This window comes from Zalophus californianus, chromosome 8 (genome assembly GCF_009762305.2).
Source record: "Zalophus californianus isolate mZalCal1 chromosome 8, mZalCal1.pri.v2, whole genome shotgun sequence".
Classification (NCBI taxonomy): Eukaryota; Metazoa; Chordata; class Mammalia; order Carnivora; family Otariidae; genus Zalophus; species Zalophus californianus.
The window spans coordinates 75,009,183-75,017,586 of NC_045602.1; the positions used below are offsets into that span (position 1 = coordinate 75,009,183).

An 8,404-nucleotide genomic window follows, 5' to 3' on the forward strand; every position below is an offset into this window, starting at 1 on the left:
TCATTGTTTCCTCATTTATTACATGGAAATAAATTGTATCAATCTCATACTGCTGTTAGAATTGTACATGAACTGATATATGTAATGTGCTCAGCACTATGGCTGGCCTTAGTCAGAACTCAGTAAAAGGGAGATGCTTTGTGTCCATTGAGGAATCTCTAGCTGGGGAAACCTGGACAAGGCCCTTCCCCTCTCCGGCCCTCCAGCCTCATCTGTGGATGTCCTTCTGGGTGGCCCTCTGTGACCTCTCCCCCATTGTGATGGGGTGAGGTACCAGCTCCCCCACCTCACGCTCCCTCACACATGCTGGGAGCTCACCCAAGGCCTCACACCCCATCAAGGTAAGCGAAGGAGTCTCCCGAAAGTCAAGGATCTCATCCATCCATCCATCCAAGGCCTGTCCAAGGTAGTGGCAAAAGAGCAAGTAAATCCCTCAGCCCATAGCTGTCTTTGGGACAAGGCTCTGCTTTCATTTCCTGTCTGAGACACCCTCACCATAAACCCTAGAGATACCCCGTTTTGCAGACCCTAAGCCCCTCACGGGCAGTCGAACTCCCCAAACAATAGATCTGACCCCTTGAGACCCATTTTCAGAGTTGTCCAACAACAATAACTTCTCGACGTGTGTAGGTGGCAAGAGAGGGGAGAGGGAACCTGGCCCCAGCTCAGGCCCACCTCGCCCCCTTGACTCCCCCAAGTCTCTAAATGAACTTGGCCCATCCCAGCCTCCCAGGCCCTTCGTTTCCTCATCTGGAAATGGGACTGATTAGAGGAACTCCAAGGTCCCCTGTGCTCCCCAGTTATATATTCTTTTGTTATTCTTTCTTATCTCCTTCAGAATCTATTTTACTATTTTTACAAAGTCTAAGACTCAGCAGAGGTGTTTGACATTCCTTTTCTAAAAAGAAGACATTTGTCCCGTGGGACTGGGGCTTTGATAGGTCTCTGGTAATGGGGTGGGCTTCTTTCCCTGACCCAGCCACCCCACAGGACCGCAAATCTCTCTCTGATTTCTCATTGAGTTTCAGCGCCCAGGGAGTTCCCATGGGGTAGATGGCAGGGTGGGGCTGGGGGTCTGGCCAAAGACGCTCGGGGTGGGGATCAGCCCTCCACCTGGGAGGTTGTCAGGCCAGCACGGTCGACTAAGTTCTCATCGTTGCAAAGAAAGCCCCCTCTGCACACTAATCACACCATTCTCCCCCTCCTGGGAGTCTGTACCCTCACTCTCCTGCCTGACACCCAGCAGGATGGCAGTGGGAGTGGTGAGGATTTAAGGGGCAAAACTCTGAGGGCTGCCCTCCCTGATCCCGCCCTCGACATGCCTTCTCATGTGGTCCCTCAAAGGTAGCTGTTGCATAAATTCCCTGGCTCCGAGGAGGCTGGGGTCCACAGAGAGATGACCGGGAAAGCGAGGGCTGTAGGGAGAAGAGCTTCTGACTGAGAGCCGTGAGTCCCGGATTCTTTGGTTCATCCATTCAACAAAAGTTACTGAGGGCCAACTAAGTGCCAGGCATCGGGCGCTCCGGCTATAGATGTGAACAAAACAAATAAGATGCCTGCCATCATGGAGCTTACATTCTAGCGGGCAATGAGAGACCATAAAAGAAAAAGTAGATAAAGTACAGAATATGGAGAAAAATAAAATAGGGAAGATCCCCAGGAATGGGGAGTGTGCAGTTTTTAAAAGGTGATCAGGGACAGTCTCACTGAGAGGGTAACATTGGATCAAAGACATGACACAGGTGAATTTCAGTCCTGACTCTCACTGTTGGCTCCTTGGGGAGCTGGGAGAGTCTCTTTCCTTCTGGGTTTTCCTGGAAAATAATCAAACAAATGGACTAACCTAAATCAGTAACTTACCCCCATTTTTCCCCCTGCAGCAGACTCCTTTAGTCAAATGAGGAATGACCCAAAGCCCTATAGATTGATTCCCAGACAAAAGACAGAACACTCCGTTAAATTTGGAATTTCCAGGAAACAATGAATCATTTTTTTTTAACATACGTATAAACCAAGTATTGCATGACGTATTCAGACCAGAAAAGTATTTGTTGTTTATCCGAAATTCAAATTTCACTGGGCATCCTGTCTTTTTGTTTGCTAAGTCCTGCAGCTTATGGGAGCAGGAGAAGTTACTTCTCAGCACTCTGAGGCTCTCCTGCCCAGCAGCCTCTCTGAGCCTCCGTTTCTCTGGGGGATGGTATCGCAGAGAGATAGTGATGGATCTCCATGGGAAGAATGAGTGATCACCACATTCCAGAGTTCAGCCTGAGGTAAATACCAGGCCAGGAGCCCTCAGATCGCAGAGAGTTTTCACTCAAATACCCAAAGAGAGAGTGTCCCACCCAGCGCCTGGTGGCGGTGGGTGCCCAGAAACTGTGTTTTGTTTGGGTCTAGTTTTCTGGAAAACCGCCTTGTCCTCTCCCCCGCCAGGCTTTCTGAAGGCCAACTTCTGGTCCATTTATCCCAGATGGCCCCTTAGTTCCCCAGGGCCAGGAAAAGGTTGACAGAGCATGTTACTGAGTCTGGGAAAGGACCCAGGAGGGCTTGGTGGTTTTCTCTCTTCCTGGAAGTTTGCTCATTCCTGGGCTGGTTACGGAACTGGGTTTGGCCCTTTCACCTCATTTGTCTTGGAAGGGCTGGCCTCAGGCTCTCCCACCCAGTGAGAGCTTAATTGGAAAAAGGGTGACATTTTTTTAATGAAAAGCAAAACCACCCTCCAGGCTAGATAAAGAGCAGAAATGGGAACTGCAAAGTATCGGAAGGTTCCTGGCAGGTACTAGAAATGGTCTCTTAATGGCATGAAGTCAAAGCAAGGCCAACAGCTCCTCCAGAGCCCACAGCTTCGGAACATGCTGTGAGCAGCTGGGACTTCTCAGCTGGTAGCAAGCACTTGTTTTCTCCCTGGGGTAAAATCAGTAGCCAAGGCAGTCTGCTCTCAATTATCTGCCTTGTGGCTTATCTGAGGTGGGAGAACTTCAGCGTGAGGGAGAGGAGGACTGGGGACAGAGGGGAAGGGGTAAAGGCGGCCCTGACCAGCAGCAGGGCAGAGCTGGAGGAAGCCACGACATGTCTGTGCCCATCCCTGTTATCTACGGCTGGGTCACAAACCACCGCCAAAATGCAGTGGCTTCAGACAACAATGTATTCTCATTTCTCATGGTTTCTGTGGGTTGACTGGGCTTAGCTGGACAGTGCTCCCTTGCGGTCCCTCATGCGGTAGGCTTCCGATGGTGGCAAGCCTCGACCAGCCTGGACATCCGTCCAAAAGCACTCCTTCATCCATGTGCCTGGTGCCTGGGCTCAGATGTTGGGAAGAGCTGGGGGAATGGTGTCCGCACAGTCCCACTGTGGTGCTGGCTAGGCTCCCTCACAGCATGGCGGTCTGACGGTGGCGGACTTCTCACACCGTAGGGCCTTTCTCCAGATCGTGTGTTCCCAGAGGTCAAGACAGAAGCTGCAAGGCTGTCTATTAACGAGTCTCAGAAGTCACACGGTGCTACTTTAAAGGCCAGCCCAGGTTCGGGACCTGAGGGGCTACACAAGGTGTGTGAATTCTGGGGGCAGAGTTCATGGGGGGCCATGTGAGGGGAACTAGCTACAAGTGTCCTTTCTCTGGGGCTGGGGCTGGGGTGGGACACCAGCTGGTGGAGGACGTGTTGCCTATTCAGCCCAGTTTCTGGGCAGAGCAGAGGTTGCTCACTGATGTAAACAATACCCCCAAACCTCGAACGGTAGGGTTCTGTGGCACAAAGAACCAAGAAACCCGGGTCCTTGGACTGGCTCTAGTTTTCTCTAGCTGTGTGTCTTTGGGCAAGTCCCCAGGCCTCTCTGGGTACTGCCTTCCTCATCTTGAAATGGAGGCAATTGGATGAAATCACTTGATTTCACCTCTCAGCACCAAATTAAGAAATAGAACATGTTATGTGAGTCCATCACAGAGCTCAAGCCTCTCTCTCTCTCTCTCTCTCTCTCTCTCAAAAGGCAAAGAGACAAGGGTCCCAGGGCCATTTTCAGTACAACTAGAAGAACCAAGTTACCTGTCATCAATCTTCCCACTTTCTGGAGCCCCAAAACCCATGTGGCTAATTGGTATGTCCAATTCAGGGGACCTGACATGTCGCTTCCTGACTGCACGTGTGAGCGCTTGTGCATGTGTGTACATGCGTGCATGTCTGTGCTTGTGTGGGGTAAATGTTGGGCAAGTGTCCCACTGCACATTGTTTCTCCTCAAGAAAAGACTGCCAACTGGGTAGTTTATACTGGAAACAGCCCGGAGTATCTCACTATTTCTCTGACTATGTGTTGTGTGGCCTTTTAATTTAGCCCTCATTCCAAATGCATGACACGTCCTTTTGACACCTTGAAGAAATGTTTCTCAGATGGCAGGCTGGGCACAGCAGCTCCAGGCTGCGAAAGGAAAACACACAGCCCTGAAAATTAAAAGTGATTTAGGTCCTCTCAGGAAATGCCTTCCTTCAGGCTACTTGATGTGGTCATTTATTAAGTGACTTAATCAGGAAAGTAACACAATCTCAGAGCAATTAAGTCCCTTTCTGGGCACTCCTGGATCCTCCCAATTACGAGGTGGGTAATGCGTTCCTGATGGGACTATCAGAAGAAAATCGCTTCCTGGGGCTGAGGAATGGTTAGCTGCTCAGCCAGGAGAGCTCTGTGTTGCTGAGAAACGTACTTAAAGCACTAACTCTGGGGAAACTTCCCTTTTGATTGAATTCAAGCAGTTGTTAACATGGTTTCACTTGCCCGACAGTGGGACACGTTAAGGTTAGAGAGTCACAGCCCATCAGAGTGTAAAGAATCTCAAAGCTCCCCTTATCCACACTTGCCATCTCTCTGCCAAGGAAACACAGAGAATGACAGTGCCCAAAGCCATACACCTTGCGTTTGCAGATCTGGAACCAGCACCCAGTCTCCTTTCTTGCATGTCAAGCCACTTGGCTAAACTAGTGGGGAAAGGGACGCTGGGAGGCTCTGTTGGAATGGTGAGGGGACATTCTGGACTCTCCAAATAACCAGGTGTGGCTCTGGAGCTGAGCAGGGACAAATGGACTCAGTATTGCAGAAGCATCCTGTGCAAGGGTAAATGGCTAGATGAGTGCTCTGTGGGAGAATATGTTCAAAAATATTTATTGAGGGCCCACTCTGTGTCCAGAACAATGCTAGAAACCAGGAATACAGCAGAGAGCACAGTCTCAAGCCTAGTGAGGGGGCTTATGCTAGAGGACGTGAGGAGGTAGGCAGAGAGGGGAAGGGAACAAGTGGTTGGATGAGTAAATAATGGACGGATGGAGAGATGGATAATAGGTGAATGGATGGATGGGCGGTTGGTTGCCACACTTAGAAAGCTAGGAGAGCAATAACACAGGAATAAGTTGGGCCTGGGATCTAGCCCTGCCCTGCAAACCTGTCTCCCAGCCAGAATCACCTCTCCTGCTCAGAACAACTTAAGGGTCACCCAGTCCTCTGTAATCCATACCCTACCTCCCATAGCCGGCGCTCCGACACTTGCCTTTCACCGCAATCCCAGTTGCTGTCATCACAGCACCCCACCACCACCACTAATAAAACCCCCTCCGGCCCCTGGACTGGGGTGGACACCCCTTCCTGGAATGCCCTCCCCCTCTGGTAAGCACCTCTGTTCACTCCAGCCCTCTCTTCCTGGCCTGCCTGGGCCACAGGCCTAAATTCTTCCAGGACATGTGCTGTATCTGGCGAGCTGGACTCGTCTCCCCCAGCCCCCGCTACGGTGCCAGGTCACCAAGGACAGCAGCTGTCTTCCCCTTCAGGGTCCCCACAGAGTGGAGCATTTGGCTGGCCACACAAGGGACGATCCATAGAGATTCTGGGAATAATACCCACTCCAGACAAAGTCAAGTGGAGGAGGACCTCAGGGCAGGTGCCTGGCTTGGGCTCATCCTGAGAAAAACCTGAAACCTGGGCTGTCCTCCTAGCACCTGCTTCATATAGCCCCACACCCTCCACCCCTTTCTTGGAGGTATGCCCCTCAGAATCAGAATTGGGTCGAGGCCTAGCATGCTGGACAGGGACGGGAGACAGGCCTCTTGGGCTGTTATACTACAAAAGCTACTCTTCTGAGCTGGCCAGCGACTCAGTATCTTGGATCCCACACTGAGAAAAGCTGTTTTCATCCTGGCATGCAGGAGGTGCGGAGGGTCCCGCTGACTTTGTCAAATCCTGGCACCTAAAGGGTGGACTGCTCTGCCAACCTCCTGACCGGTCAGGAAGGGGGAAAGAACACTTCCTATTGATGGGCTTTGCCCCCATTTTACAGATGGAGAAGTCGAGATCTAAACAGATCAAAGCCTCTTAGGGGTCCCCAGGTTGTTCCTCTTTCTCCCCAATGTCTGGTCAGGACTCCTCTGAAGGAAGGTGGAAGGGTTAACTCTTATTCAAAACGACTGCAACTCTGCACTGGAGGAAGAACCCCTAAATACACATCGATTTCACGGGGGTCCTTAACCAGGTTTTGTGCCTTTGGCATCTGGTGAATCTGTCTGTGCACCCCTTCTCAGAATAAAATTTTCTAATGCATAAAACAAAGCATGATTGCAAAGAAAACAAATTCTGTTGAAATAAAGTTATAAAAATAATTTTTTAAAGCGATAGAGTAACATACGTGCTTCTTTATTAACATTTTAAATGGCAAGATCTAGGGGCGCCTGGGTGGCTTAGTCGGTTAAGCGTCTGCCTTCGGCTCAGATCCTGATCCTGGGGTCCTGGGATCGAGTCCCGCATCGGGCTTCTCACTCAGCGGGGAGCCTGCTTCTCCCTCTGCCTGCCATTCCCCCTGCTTGTGCTCTCTCTCTCTCTGACAAATAAATAAAACCCTTAAAAATAAATAAATAAATGGCAAGATCTAGCAGCAGGTCTGATAAGTACCGAAATTTCAAAGTAGAGATGAATATAATAATTGCAAGATGTCTGCATCAATGCTAAGATGCTATGAAAATATCCGTGGTTTCTGTTGGTGGGCAAGTCATCAATATTGCCTGACACTGCGATGGTGGAAGCCTACATTCTTGAAAAAGCAGCTAAATTTCAGAGAGGGATTGGTGGAAATGCAGATGCAATTTTCTTCCCATCCAAGTTCACAGCTAACTTGAATGCTGACCACTGGACCTCTGAGTCAGCATCATCACAGAGTGACTATTTAATGGTGGGATCTCGGGCAAAAGCCTGACGTCTTCCTACCTCAGACCCAGTCCCCAGCACACCTCCAGACCCTGAAGGAAATGTGTTCTGGATTGAACCAAATACTTCTCAGCTCCCACCATGGGCAAAGTGTGGATAGCAGACCACACCTGCCTCCATATCCAGCTCATTCCTGAAAGTTTGGGGCTTTATTTTCATTTATATATATTTGGAAGCAGAGGTAGGTGTCCCGGACCTGCTAATGGGAGACCCATACAGCAGCAGGAAACGTTCAAGAACAGTTCATCCTTAGGAAAATACCCTCCCTCTGACACACCAGCCGGCTTGGGAGACGTGGGAGGGGGGGCAGTCGGAAATGAATCTCCATTCCCAAATGAGCCGATTATTTCAGCGGGGCGGTTTCCCTCCTGCCCCCGCCCTGGCTGAAAGAAAACACCAGTGAGCTGTTGCTGTGCTGGCTTGGCTTCGCAGCCCGGCTCAGGTTGTCCCTGGGACCGGCCCGGAGGGGGGGCAGAGGGTCCCAGCCTGGCAACAGCACTCCGTCGAGCAGGCACCCATGAGCCCGCCTGGCATCTGTGCAGGCTTCAGGACCCCTTCCTCCCCCCTGCTCCTGCCCAGTCATGGCCAGTGTACTCAACATTAACTGAATGGTTATGCTGCTCAGAGGAGCAATCTAGGAGAGTGGTTACAGGCTCAGACTTTGCCAGCAGACCTCAGTTCAACTCCTTGTTCTGCCACTTCGATAATGTAACCTCCGTGGCATCCCAAGCACTCACTTCACCATCTGTAAGATGCGCCTAATAATGGTATCCACTCTAGAGGGCTGTCAGGGAAATCACTGAAATGCTGACTTTAAAGCCCCTTGCTCGGTGCCAGCACATAGTAAAACAAGCAATAAAAGATAGCAATTACTTATAAATTAAGTTTATGTTTTTGAGCTCCTGCTGGGACAGGGCACCTACAGCATGCTGGGCCATTTCCACGTTCAAGGATGGGCAAGGGCTGCGAGGGAGAAATTACTCAATCAGTTAACTATGAACAGCTATAGGAAAGGAAAAATATTTGGTGTTTAAGGAAATCGACCATATTAACTAAAGGCTAAAAACAGACCTGCCCTTGACAATGGTACCTGCCCCTGGTGCTGTGGGCCTGGGTGGATGAGTGCAAAGATTTTTCCAACCACTTGTGCTTGTCAGGCTAGTGAAGGGAG

At 50.4% G+C, this 8,404-nt stretch overlaps 1 long non-coding RNA gene across 1 annotated transcript; it reads left to right on the forward strand.

Moving 5' to 3' along the window:
* The first annotated feature begins 308 nt into the window (after positions 1-308).
* LOC113938144 lies at positions 309-4,306 on the forward strand. The gene is made up of 4 exons (XR_003524834.1): positions 309-341; positions 2,106-2,273; positions 3,415-3,546; positions 3,985-4,306. It is a non-coding gene; the product is annotated as an uncharacterized LOC113938144 (long non-coding RNA).
* Positions 4,307-8,404: the final 4,098 nt, after the last annotated feature.